General features: G+C 41.0%; 1 non-coding gene across 1 annotated transcript; it reads left to right on the top strand.

Annotated features, from left to right (window-relative positions):
* Positions 1–12,958: 12,958 nt before the first annotated feature.
* Positions 12,959–13,065, top strand: LOC120235288. Its single transcript, XR_005529365.1, has one exon. It is a non-coding gene; the product is annotated as a U6 spliceosomal RNA (small nuclear RNA).
* The last annotated feature ends 532 nt before the right edge of the window (positions 13,066–13,597 follow it).

The raw sequence follows: 13,597 nt of genomic DNA on the forward strand, positions 1-13,597 counted from the left end.
CTCAGAGGATATTGGGGCTGCTCTTGGAGAGAAGAAAGACAAATAGCCTGTAGACATACAGTGTGGAAACAGCGAGCTGAGGGCACCTCACATGGGTGACACACAGTGGGGAGGTTAGTTGTTCATGTTAGAGCATGTCCTGGAGAGGCAGTATTCATGGAGAGATCTCTCCAGGAATAAAGGAACTGGCAGGCAGCATTTCCCTCCCTCACCCCTCAGCATAAGCACAGAGTCAACTGTGGGAACAGGTGCAGTGCCCATACTCACTACCTACCTGGCTTACACTAAGCTCTACCAACCCATGTTCCAGTGGAACTGCCCCTCCAAGTCATACTTGCCTGAGTCCCAGTACAGTGGGACCCCTCCCCCAGAAGACTGGCCCTAACCCCTACACCTACTGTTTCCAGACTTGGGAGTTTTATGAGGCCTCGATTCTAGTGGCAGTGGCAACAAGTCTCATTTCACAAATAAATCAGAAGACACCTACTTAAAATGCACTGCCTTCAGGCTGGAAACAAAACATTGCCCATGATAGGCAGAGTTTCTGCAGATGACTAGCCTGAAGGATAAAGTGGCTAAGACACAATAGCACCATGTAGCACACATTGGAGACACTGCCAGAAATGCTAGGCCCCAGGGAACCAAGGACATTACATGCAGGGCACTACAGGACCTCTTCTTCATAAAGTTATTACTCTTAAGAAGTGGAATTGTAGCTGACTTTCCTAACACAGAGAAACAGGCACAGAGACTTAGACAAAATGAGAAGACAGAGGAACTTGTCCCAGATGAAAGAACAGGACAAAGCCATGGCCAGAGACCTAAGCAAAACAGATATAAGTAATACTTACATAACACTCTCCATAGGCTGATGGAGAATTTAAAGCAATAATAATAAAGACACTCACTGGACTTGAGACAAGAGTGGAAGACATCAGTGAGACCATTAACACAAAGATTAGGAATAACATAGCAGAGATAAAGAGCTCAAAAAACAAAATGAGAAACTCTTGTTAGAATGAACAGCAGGCTGGGAGAAGAGAGGAAAAAATTCATGTCCTAGAGGACAAAGTAATGGAAAGTAATCAAGCTAAAAAAAAAAGAGAGAGAATAAAGAATTATGCAAAATGTAATAGACTTAAGGAACTCAGTGACTCTGTCAAATGTAATAAATAACATTTGTATTATAGGAGTACCAGAAGAGGAGGAGAGAGGAAAAGGGGCAGAGAATTTATTTAAAGAAATAATAGCTGAAAACCTCCCTAATCTGAAGTAGGAAACAGATATCTAGATCCAGGAAGCACAGAGAACCCCAACAAAGTCAACAAAAGCAGATCCACACTAAGAGGTATTGTAAATAAAACGGTATCATATAGTAATAAAGAAAAAATATTAAAAGCAGCAAGACAAAAGAATACAATTATGTACAGAGGAAACCCCAGAAAGCTATCAGTGAATTTTTCAGCAGAAATGTTCCAAATCAGAAAGGAGTGGCATGACATATTCAAAGTACTGAATGTGAGAAATCTGCAGCCAAGAATACTCTATCCAGCAAAGCTATCATTCAGAATAGAAGGAAAGATAAAGAGTTTCCCAGACAAAAACTAAAGGAGTTCATGACCACTAAACTAGCCCTGAAAAACACATTAAAGGGGACTCTTTGAGTGGAGAGGAAAGACCAAATGTGGCAGTATGAAAGTAAGAAATGAGAAATGAATATTTCCATAAAAAAATCAGTCAAGGAACTCACAAACTAAAAGAATGTAACATATGATGCCATATACCTAAAACATGGATAGGAGAGGAGAGGAGAGGGGTAAGGAATGGGATCAACTTTAAACAGTCATCAACTTAATATAGACTGCTGTATGCAGAAGATGTTATACATAAACTAAATGGTAAGAACAAATCAAAACTACAAAATAAATAGAGAATAAAGAAAAAGAAATCCAAACATATCACTAAAGAAAACCGGCAAATGATGAAAGAGAGAAAGACAAGAAAGGATCAGAGAATATCTTCAGAAACAACAAAATAAGTATTAAAATGGCAATAAATACATACTTACCAATAATTACTTTTATGTAAATCGACTAAAGTCTCCAACCAAAAAACAGAGGATGACAGAATAGATGAAAAAAACACAAGACTCATCTGGGGAGCCTGGGGGGCTCAATCAGTTAAGCATCCAACTTTGGCTTAGGTCATTATGTCAGAGTTCATGGATTTGAGCTCCATGTTTATTCTGTGCTGACAGCTGAAAACCTGGAGCTGCTTCAGATTCTGTGTCTCCTCTGCTCGTGGCCCTGCCTCTCTCTTTCTCTCTCTCCCTCTCATCTCTCTCTCTCTCTCAAGAATAAATAAGCATTAAAAAAACAAACAAACAAGACTGATCTATATGCTGCCTACAAGATACCCTTTTTAGACCTAAAAATACTTGAAGATTGAAAGGGAGGTAATGGAGAAACATTTATTATGCAAATGGATGTCAAAAGAAAGCCAGAAGAAGCAATACTTACATCAGACAAAATAGCCTTTGAAACAAAGACTGTGAGGGGCGCCTGGGTGGCTTAGTCGGTTAAGCATCCGACTTTCGCTCAGGTCATGATCTCGCGGTTCGTGGGTTCGAGCCCCGCGTCGGGCTCTGTGCTGACTGCCAGCTCAGAGCCTGGAGCCTGTTTCAGTCTGTGACTCCCTCTCTCTCTGACCCTCCCCTGCTCACGCTGTCTCTCTCTCTCTCCTAGAAATAAATAAAACATTAAAAAAAAATTATTTTGAAACAAAGACTGTGATAACAAAGGATACTATATGATAATAAAGGAAGCAACCCAACAAAAGGATACCACAGTTGTAAATATTTATGCACCCAACATAAAGCACTCAAATACATAAAACAGCAACAAACACAAAGAGACTAATTGATAATAATAATACAGTAATAATAAGGGAACTTAACACCCCACTTACATCAATAGAGAGATTATCTAAATAGAAAATCAACCAGGAAACAATGTCTTTGAATGACACACTGGACCACATGGACTTACCAGGTGTATTCAGAACATTCCATCTTAAAACAGCATAATATACATTTTTTTCCAAGTGCATATGGAACATTCTCCAAAATAGATCACATATTATATCAGAAAATAAGCCTCAACAAACTCACGAAGATCCAGGTCATACCATGCATCTTTTCTGACCACAATGCTATGAAACTAGAAATCAACCACAAGAAAAAATCTGGAAAGAGCACAAATACATGGAGGCTGCATAACATGTTACTAAACAATGAGTGAATCAACCAGAAAATCAAAGAAGAAATAAAATTTTACATGGAAAAAAATGAAAATGAAAACACAACAATCCCAAACTTTTGGGATGCAGGAAAAGTGGTTCTAAGAGGGAAGTTTATAGAAATACAAGCCTACCTCAAGCAGCAAGAATAATCTCAAATAATGAACCTAAATGTACACCTAAAAGAGCTAGAAAAAGAGTAAGCAAAACCCAAATCCAGCAGAAAGAAGGAAACCATAAAGATTAGAGAAGAAATAAATGATACAGAAATCCCCCCCACACACTAAAAAAAAACCCCAAAAACCAAAACAATAGAAGATACCAATAAAAACAGGAGCTGGTTCTTTGAAAAGATCAACAAAATTATAAATCTCTAGGCAGACTCATCAAATAAACTCATCAAATAATAAATAAATCAGACATGAAAGTAAAGAAATAACAACTGAAACCACAGAAATACACAGGACTGTAAGAGAATATTATGAAAAATTATTACCAACAAATTGTATAATCTAGAAGAAATGAATAAATTCCTAGGAACATATAAACTACCAAAATTGAAGCAGAAAGAAATGTAAAATTTCTGTCTGTTCAAGACCGATTACTAGCAATAAAACTGAATCAGTGATCAAAATCTCCCAATGAACAAAAGTCCAGGACCAGACGGCCTCACAGGCAAATTCTACCAAACATTTAAAGAAGAGTTAATACTTATTCTTCTCAAACTATTCTAAAAAATAAAAAGGGAAGAGAAACTTCTAAATTCATTCTACAAGGCCAACACTACCTTGATACCAAAACCAGATAAAGACACCAAAAGAGAAAGAGAGAGAGAGAGAGAGAGAGAGAGGACTATAGGCCAATATCTCTGATGAACATAGATGCAAAAATCCTGAACAAAATATTAGCAAGCTGAATCCATTAAAAAAAATCTTTCACCACAATCAAGTGGGATTTATTTCTGGGTTGCAAGTGTAGTTCAATATTCACAAATCAATCAACATGATACATCACATCAATAAGAGAAGGGATAAAAACCATATGATCCTTTCAATAGATGTAGAAAAAGCATTTGGCGAAGCACAACATCTATTCATGATAAAAACTGTCAACAAAGTAGGTTTAGAAAGAACATACTTCAACGTAATAAAGTCCATATATGAAAAAACTCACAGCTAATGTCATCCTCAATGGGGAAAAACTGAGAGCCTTTCTCCTAAAGTCAGGAACAAGACAAAGATGTCCACTCTCACCACCTTTATTCAACATAGTACTGGAAGTCCTAGCCACAACAATCAGACAACAAAAAGAAATAAAAGACATCTAAATCAGTAAGGAAGAAGTAAAACCTTCACTATTTGCAGATGAGATTGTACTCTATACAGAAAACTCGAAAAAAAGAAAAAGAGAACTTGAAAGACTCCACCCAAAAACTGCTAGAACTGATCAACAAATTCAGTAAAGTTGTAGGATACAAAATCAATGTACGGAAATCTATTGCATTTCTATACACCAATAATGAAACAGCAGAAAGAGAAATTAAGAAAACACTCCCATTTACAACTGCACCAGAAATAATACTTACGAATAAATCTAACCAAAGAGGTGAAAGATATGTACTATGAAAAAGTATAGTAACACTGTTGAAAGAAATTGAAGACAACACAAAGAAATAAAAAGACATTCCATGCTCATGGATTAGAAGGATAAATACTGTTAAAATGTCTATACCACCCAAAGCAATATACACATTTAATGCAATCCCTATCAAAGTACTAACAGCATTTTTCACCAAACTAAAACAAACAATCCTAAAATTTGTATGGTGGCAAAAAGGACCCCAAGTAGCCAGAGCAATCTTGAAAAAGAAAAGCAAAGCTGGTGTTATCACAATTCTGGACTTCAAGTTATATTATAAGGCTGTAGTGATCACAAAAATATGGTACTAGAACAAAAATAGACACATAGATCAATGTAACAGACTAAAAATACAGAAATAAACTCAAAATTTCATGGTCAGTTAATCTTTAACAAAGCAGGAAAGAATAGCCAATGGGGAAAAAGACATTCTCTTCAACAGTTGTGGGAAAACTGATCAGCTACATACAAAGAATGAAATTAGATCATTTTATTACATTATACACAAAAATAAACTCAAGATGGAATAAAGATCTGAATGTGAGACCTAAAATCATAAAAATCCTAGAAGAAAGCACAGGCAGTAATTTCTCTGACATTAGCCACAACAACTTTTTTTCTAGATATGTCTCCTGAGTCAAGGGAAACAAAAGCAAAAATAAACTATTGGGACTACATCAAAATAAAAAAGCTTGTGTATAAGGAAGGAAACATCAACAAAAGTAAAAGGCAACCTACAGAGGGAGAAGATGTTCGCAATGATATATTCCATAAAGGGTTAGTATCCAAAATATATAAAGAACTTATAAAACTCAACACTCAGAAAATAAATAATCCGATTTTAAAATGGGCAGAAGATATAAACAGACCTTTCTCCAAAGAAGATATCCAGATGGCCAACACACATATGAAAAAGTGCTCATCATCACTTATCACCAGTTAATGCAAATCAAAACTAAATTAGATACCACCCCACACCTGTAAGAACAGCTAAAGTAAAAAATACAAGAAACAGCTGGTGTTGGTGCAGAGAAAAAAGAACCGTTGTGCACTTTTTGATGAGAAGGCAAAACGGTATAGCCACTGTGAAAGCTGTATGGAGCTCCCTTAAAAAGTATCACCCAGGACGCCTGGGTGGCTCAGTCGGTTGACCGTCAGGCTTCAGCTCAGGTCATGATCTCAGGGTTCATGAGTTCGAGCCCCGAGTTGGGCTCTGTGCTAACAGCCAGCTCAGAGCCTGGAGCCTGCTTCAGATTCTGTATCTCCCTCTCTCTCTGACCCTCTCCTGCTCATGCTGTCTCTCTCTGTCTCTCAGAAATAAAATTTTTTAAAAAATTAAATTTTTTAAAAAAAAAAGTAGACTCACCCTACTATCATCCAGTAATTACACTATTGGGTAAGAGATACCTGCACTCCTATGTTTATTGTGGCATTATTTACATAGCCAGGATATGGAAGCAGCCCAAATGTCCACTCAGTGATGAATGGGTAAAGAAGATGTGGTGTATATAAACATAAAATATCATTCAACCATAAAATAAATGAAATCTTACCATTTGCAATAATATGGATGGAACTAGAGAATATAAGGCTAAGTAAAATAAGTCAGTCAGAGCAAGCAAATACCATGACTTTACTCATATATGGAATTTAAGGAAAAAAACAAAGAAGCAGTGGGGAAAAAAGACAGAGGGAAAGACAAACCAGAAACCAGACTCTTTTTTTTTTTTTTTTTTAGTTTATTTATTTTTGAGACAGAGAGAGACAGAGCATGAGTGGGGGAGGGGCAGAGAGAGAGGGAGACACAGAATCCAAAACAGGCTCCAGGCTCTGAGNGTACTATATAGCTGCCACTCATAAGGGTTGTGAAAAGAATTAGCCTGGCATGTATTATCTGTTCAATGTTTATTTTTATTTTATTTTATTAAAAATTTTTATAGCTTATCATTTTTGAGACAGAGAGAGACAGAGCATGAGTGGGGGAGGGGCAGAGAGAGAGGGAGACACAGAATCCAAAACAGGCTCCAGGCTCTGAGCTGTCAGCACAGAGCCTGATGTGGGGCTCGAACCCACGAACCGTGAGATCTGTCCTGAGCTGAAGTCGGACTCTCAACCGACTGAGCCACCCAGGCGCCCCACCAGACTCTTAACTGTAGAGAACAAACCGATGGTAACTAGTGGGGAGTTGAATGGGGGCAACGAATGAAGGAAGGCACCTGTCATGATGAGCATTGGGTGATTAAAAGAAAAAACTTTAAAAAGATTGTGTCATTTACCCACCCCCCCAAAAGCAACATGGAATACACTGATGGATGGGCCTTCCTGAGACACTCAGTATTGACTGTTGTCTGCAGACTGACTCTGATGGTAGGAAATGTCACAGAACTTGGCTCCCTAATAGCAAGGATTACAATGTCCCCAAATAATACAGGCCAGGTGGTGGATGTAATCAAGGTCAGTACAATTTTTTAAAGTTTATTTATTTATTTTTGAGAGAGAGAGAGAGAGAAAGAGAAAGAGACAGAGAGCATGTATGCACAAGTTGGGGAGGGGCAGAGAGAGAGAGAGAATACAAAGCAGGCTCCAGGTTCCTGAGTGTCAGTGCAGAGCCTGACGTTGGGCTCAAACCCACAAAGTGTGAGATCATGACCTGAGCCAAAGTTGGACACTTAACCGACTGAGCCACCCAGGTGCCCCAGGTGAGTACAATTATTAAAGTGAGCATCAAGGACAAACAGGGAAAATGATTATCTGCAGAGAGCTGTGGTAGTAGCTCCCAGAGCTTGATATTCTAGGAGCAAGACAAATGGGCAATGAGGGTATTGTTTGTTCTATACATCAAAATAATCAAGTATGGGTGATTAGGAGGCAAAGACAGCCATCCCAATAAAACCTCATGATGCCTTGTGCAGTTTCTCTGCCTGGGCCAGTTTCCAGACCAGGAATCCACTGACTAAAGGAGAAGCTAGGTCCTGAGGAGAAACAACCTAGCATTACCACAGCAATTGTACATAAGAATGGTTTGCTCAGTCTTTCCCCAAAGAGACCTATAGTCAGGAAATCATACATCAGGGAAGGGAGGGGTACCCTGATGTTTCCAGTATTATTAGCCATGGAGTCTGCATGTACATTGATAACTGAGGATCTGAAGCATCATGATGCTCCTATTAGAATAGGGCATATGTTGGCCAGGTAATGACTAGAGGCCCCAAACTGGACTGATTCACCATGACACTGGGTCAGTGAACTCACCAAATGGCCATCTCCTCAGTCTCTAAATGTGTCATTGGAATGGGCATACTTTGTGATGGACGGAACCTCATGTTCTCTTTAGTTTGTGAGTTTCTGGAGCAATAGAGAAGTCCAGCAGGGAGCTCTGAAACTGACTCCATCTCCACAGTCAAAACACTAAATGAAAACCTGGGGAGAATAGAAGAGATTAGGGCCGCCCATTAAGACCTAAAGTATCTGGGGAGTAGTGGTTTTAACCATAGACCCCATTTGATCCATCAATCTGGGCTCTGAAAACCCAACAGATTCTGGAAGATGTAAACTACTGCAAAGTCAACCAAGTGACAGTACCAGTTTCTACTGTTATTCCAGATTTGTTGTTGTTGTTGTTGTTGGAGAAACACAACCTGGGATATATGGCATGTGGCTTGATCTAGTCTTGATTCTTTTTCATTCCCATTCAGAAAATAGAAGCAGTTACATTCACATGGAGTGGACAGCAGTGTACATTTACACTGCTAACACTACACCTGTTAACTCTTATGCTCTCAGCAATAATTTAATCCAGAGGGAACATGGGTTGTCTGGACATTTAAAGAATGTCATATTGGTCCACTAATTTGATGACAGCAAGTTAATAGGTTCACATGAGCAAGATATGGCAAGTAACTGAAGCCTTGGTGACACATGTGCTTCAGAGGCTACAAGGATTCAAGAGCTCATCATATCTGTGGACATTTAATAAAGGACAAGTTATTGCATTGCACACCTCTCTTCACTAGGAAGGAAGCACATCACCTGGCAAGCCTCTTTGGGCTCTGGAGGCCTCATTTACCATTCAGAAATACTACCCTGACACATTTACAAGTAACATGTAGCACTGTCAACTTTGAGTGGAGGCCATGTCTGGAAAGAGCACTGTATCAGGTCTAGGTTGTGATAGAAGCAGCCTATGCTTCTTGGATCATATGACCAGCAGACCCTCTGTTATCAGAGGTATTTGTGGTGGGAAAAGATGCCATGTGGAGTTTATGGCAAGCCCAATAGGAGAGTCACAATGTAGACCCCTAGGGTTCTGGAACAAGTCCATGCCATCTGCAGCAGACAATGATATACCATTGAAAAAAAAGAGCTCCTGGCATGCTGATGGGCCCTGGTTGAGACGGAGTGCCTGACCGTGGGACATTGAGTGACCATGTAGCCAGAACTGCCCATGATAATCTGGGTTCCGTCCAGCTCACCAAATCATAGGGTCAGGCAGGCCTAGGCGCGATCCATCATAAGATACAAATGGTGTGTCCAGGATGAACAGGGAAAGTGGGCACAAGGAAACTCCATGAGCTGGCAGTCTGTCCACTCCTATCCCACCAGCTCTTCTTCCTCAGCTCTCATTGTTATGATCACTTATATCCTCACAAGATCCCTTATTGATCAACTAAGAAAGAAAAAGTTCGAGCTTAGCTTATGGAAGAGTTAGATTAGCTTGTGGGTGTAAGTCAAGAATAGACAGTGACTGTATTATAGTCCCTCCTAGGAGCAGCCTTGAAACAGATGAGGGGAAATCCTCCTCCATTGAGGATCTCTGGACTATGTGCCTGATCACCTACTTTTGAGGAAAAAGAAGTGGCCCAGATACTCAAGAGACAAGGCAAAGGGGCCAGGAAGCAGCAAACTGGAAGTATCAGAGTCAAGGACTCTGGGGAAGAGGCCCACGGCTATAACTATGGGAGTAGACACAACCAGTGAGGACCTTTGTGCCACTTTTTAATGCCCACCAAAGAGCACCTACCACGGGGGAGGCACGTACCCACCCAAATACAAAATGCCTCACCAGTGGGTGCCAACCAGCCTTTATCACTGGCCACCCAAAGGCTGGTACCACTAGCGCATCACCGTCAGGGATGGAGGCTGTGTATGGGCTCACCAGCACACCCTCTGCCCCCCAAAGCTGGACGGAGGAGTCACCACCCTGGCGTGAGTAATGGTTCATCAGGAGAAGGGGAGGGCTGCTGTCATACAGCAGGGTCGGGGAGAATTTGCTGGCTACCAGGTGATCTGTGCTGATGCCTATTGGTGCTCCCAGGGCAAAGTCTGATGCTAGACACGCCCAGTAAGCAAAGCCTGAGAAGTGCAGGCCGGGAGCTGAGGGATGAGGCTCAGGGCCACCGCACCAGGTAAGCCGTGTGTGAATACGCAATGGGTGGAGGCGGTGGGTGGAGGTGAGAAGCAGTTGCGGTGGAGACCATCAGCAGCCACGGGGCGGTCCTTCACCCCACTACCCTTCCTCTTGCGGTCTCTCCAGGAAGAGACACGGAGGAGAATCCCGGCCCGGTTTCCGGTGGTGCGAAGTTCTCCTACAACGTAAAGGGACCCGCGTGTGCAGGACGGGGCTGCAGGTGGTGCGCTGGTGGCCTGGCCAGGAGTCCCATCGGACCCGGGCGCTCGTTTCCCCAGCCCCCCGGAGCGCCGGCTGCACACCGGTGGCCGCCGTGAGCCTAAACTGGAGCCTTCAGCTGAATGATGACAAATGATACTTGCAGTCTATCGTTTTTACAAAATTCCTCCAGCACGGGCCGAACACGTCCATCAGGCCAGACACCAGCCCCGTGTGCACAGGAGTCATTCATTAATAGAGCACAGGGCTCAGCGCATTCGTGCCAACGACAGGCAGAAGGCAAACCAGGAGAACAGAAACAAAAACTGAACCCGGCGAAGTGCTGTTGCCTTTCCAGCCAATCACGTAAACCTCCGAGAGGAACTCCTCTCTTCTTGTACAAGTTACGAATGTTGATCTTCAAACACCCATCCCAAAGAAGTGACTAGTACCCTCCCTGATATACAAAGGAAAAGTACAAATTCCATTTCATGCAAACACATGTCCAATTCAAACGTCCGTGATCTTGTCAGAAATTAAACGTGGGAGAGAACAGAGAAGGATATTATTGGGTCTGCATGGTGGGCTCCATGCCAATAGGTGCCAAAAATTCACTGCTACATAAACTAGACTCCGATTCAAAACTCCACTTTTGTTGGGTGATGCATATTCCAAACTTTTACTTTATTTTTGCTGACAGAACTTTGTTTTTCCCCCCTTTTTTTATTTTTCAGCAGGAAGGCACAATCATTCTACAATACTGCCAAATATAACAAACATCTACAGATGGATTGGTCTGCAGCTGGAGGCTTTAACTTTGTAGTATTTATTTGAAATACCCAAGCCAGCAAAGGAGGGCGAAGGCACTGTGGGCACGATTCACAATGTTTTGGCTCTGGAGCAAATAGCAGTTGAACTTAGTTTTTCCAGCTAAAATGGAATTTATGCAGATGCGCTTTGCACTAAATTCATTAAACAATTACATCCTGGTGCAGTTTTCACATTTTTGTAAAGGATCTGCGTAAGCACTAATTAGATCTAAAACAATGTTACTGAGCAAATTACAGTCCCGATTGTTTGCCTCGTCTCTGCGTTCCGCATCTGCTTCGCAATGATGATGATAATTTAGGTGCAAGCTATACAAATGCCGGTTTTTGTTACATTTACTAGAAATATTTATTTAAAACATACTATAGATTAATTGATAATGCAACCGGCTTTAAAGAGCCTCCAACTGTTTTCTCATGGACAGTGAGCGGTAAAAATTGAATGTGGAGATACAGTGGCTGAAGCTTCTCACGAATGCGAACTGGCATTTCCTCCTGGAGATTTGCTATTGAAAGGCAACTTTGCATTTCATTTGGCTGCAAGTGCAAGCTGGGTTAGCTGAATTTCAGCGGTGCCTTTCAGAGCTCGGCATTGGACCTAGAGGCATAAAGACTGCCCTCAACAGCTCCCAGCCGCCGCTACCCACGCCACCCCTTCTCCAGGCACTGGTTTCAAAGGATAACTTAGCATGGGAAAAGTATTCGGTTCTCAAGTATTTCAGACCTCTGAGTATGTTTTCTGTCTTCCATGTTTATCTGCTTTCTATTTCACATATCTTGAAATGTAAGAAGGCATATTAACATTTAAACATCAGCTCAGTTCCACAGAAGGGAGGACATTCAGGGAGGGTTTCTATGGCAACTTTGAATGTACCAACTTAATTCAGGGCTTGCCACAGCGCGGTCACCTCCATTATTGCTCTCATCCTAGACATTCTTTAACTCGCCTGACCAGCCATGCAGTTGGGAATCCTGAGTGTCACCCAGGATAACAGCTACTACAGCTACCTGGCATTATTTTTATTCCTGGGAAAGGGGCCAGCTTGGTGAATCAGTTTGGCTGCTGGTCTCCCTAAGAACTACTCCCGTTATTTGACTTTACAAATGGTTACTTTTATTGTTGGGCAGAGCCAGCTATGAAAGAGCAAACGGAGTGTCAGCACCAACAAAGACTAAGAGGCAAATGACACTCCAGGTTTTAATCAGTGCAGAGTCCAAAGTTGGGAAATATCTCCTCTCCAAGCAGGAAGACTCATTATTAATGCGAAACACAGCAAGTATTGATGGTGCTTTCAAAATTTCACATCCAGTTTCCTCCACTTTGCTGGATTGCCTCCCTAACCTTTATACGGGACTTTCTGTTTCATTCCGCGGTTCCTGCTAGGCAAGAAAGATCATAACTAGAAGGATGATAATTCCTTCTACAGACCTAATTGGTAAGCCTGAAATTGCTGTGCTGGTTGAATATGAAATTATATCCTCCTTGAAGGAAAACATAATTTAACACTGGAGCTTTGGGTCATTTAAAGGTAAAATATCATCACACTATGTACAAAGGCAAAGTAAAACTTGTATCAAAAATGTTATTTTGGTGCTAGCTTCAGCAGCACATATACTAAAATTGGAACAGTACAGAGAAGATTAGCATGACCCTTGTACAAGGTTGACACGCAAATTCGTGAAGCGTTATATTTAAAAAATGTTATTTTAAGGGCACCTGGATGGCTCAGTCGGTTGAGTATCTTACTTTGACTCGGGTCATGATCTCACAGTTCCTGAGTGCAAGCTCCGTGGCAGGCTTTGTGCTGACAGCTCAGAACCTGAAGCCTGCTTTGGATTCTGTGTCTCCCTCTCTCTCTGTTCCCCCCCCCCCACATATGCAATCTCTCTCTCTATCTCTCTCAAAAATAAATAAATAAATATTTAAAAAATTTTTAATGTTATTTGATTAGAAAAAGAGAATAATCAGTATTTCCTAACTCGAACTCCAAATTCTTATTGTTTCACCTTGGGGAGATATTTAGTTCTGTATTTTACTTCTATTTAGTGTGTTATTGTAAGGGGGAAATGGTAAGGATTTAATTGTTACTGAATTAGAAATAATGTGAGAGTTTTTTTCTCAAACTTCCAAAAGTTACCTTTGGACTGATAGCAAGTGGAAAAAGTACTAGCCAAAACACTGAAATTTTAGAAAGTTATGAACAATCGGGAAAAGGTTATTATGTCAACT

This window comes from Hyaena hyaena, unplaced genomic scaffold, assembly GCF_003009895.1.
Source record: "Hyaena hyaena isolate Hyena2069 unplaced genomic scaffold, ASM300989v1 scaffold_127, whole genome shotgun sequence".
Lineage (NCBI taxonomy): Eukaryota > Metazoa > Chordata > Mammalia > Carnivora > Hyaenidae > Hyaena > Hyaena hyaena.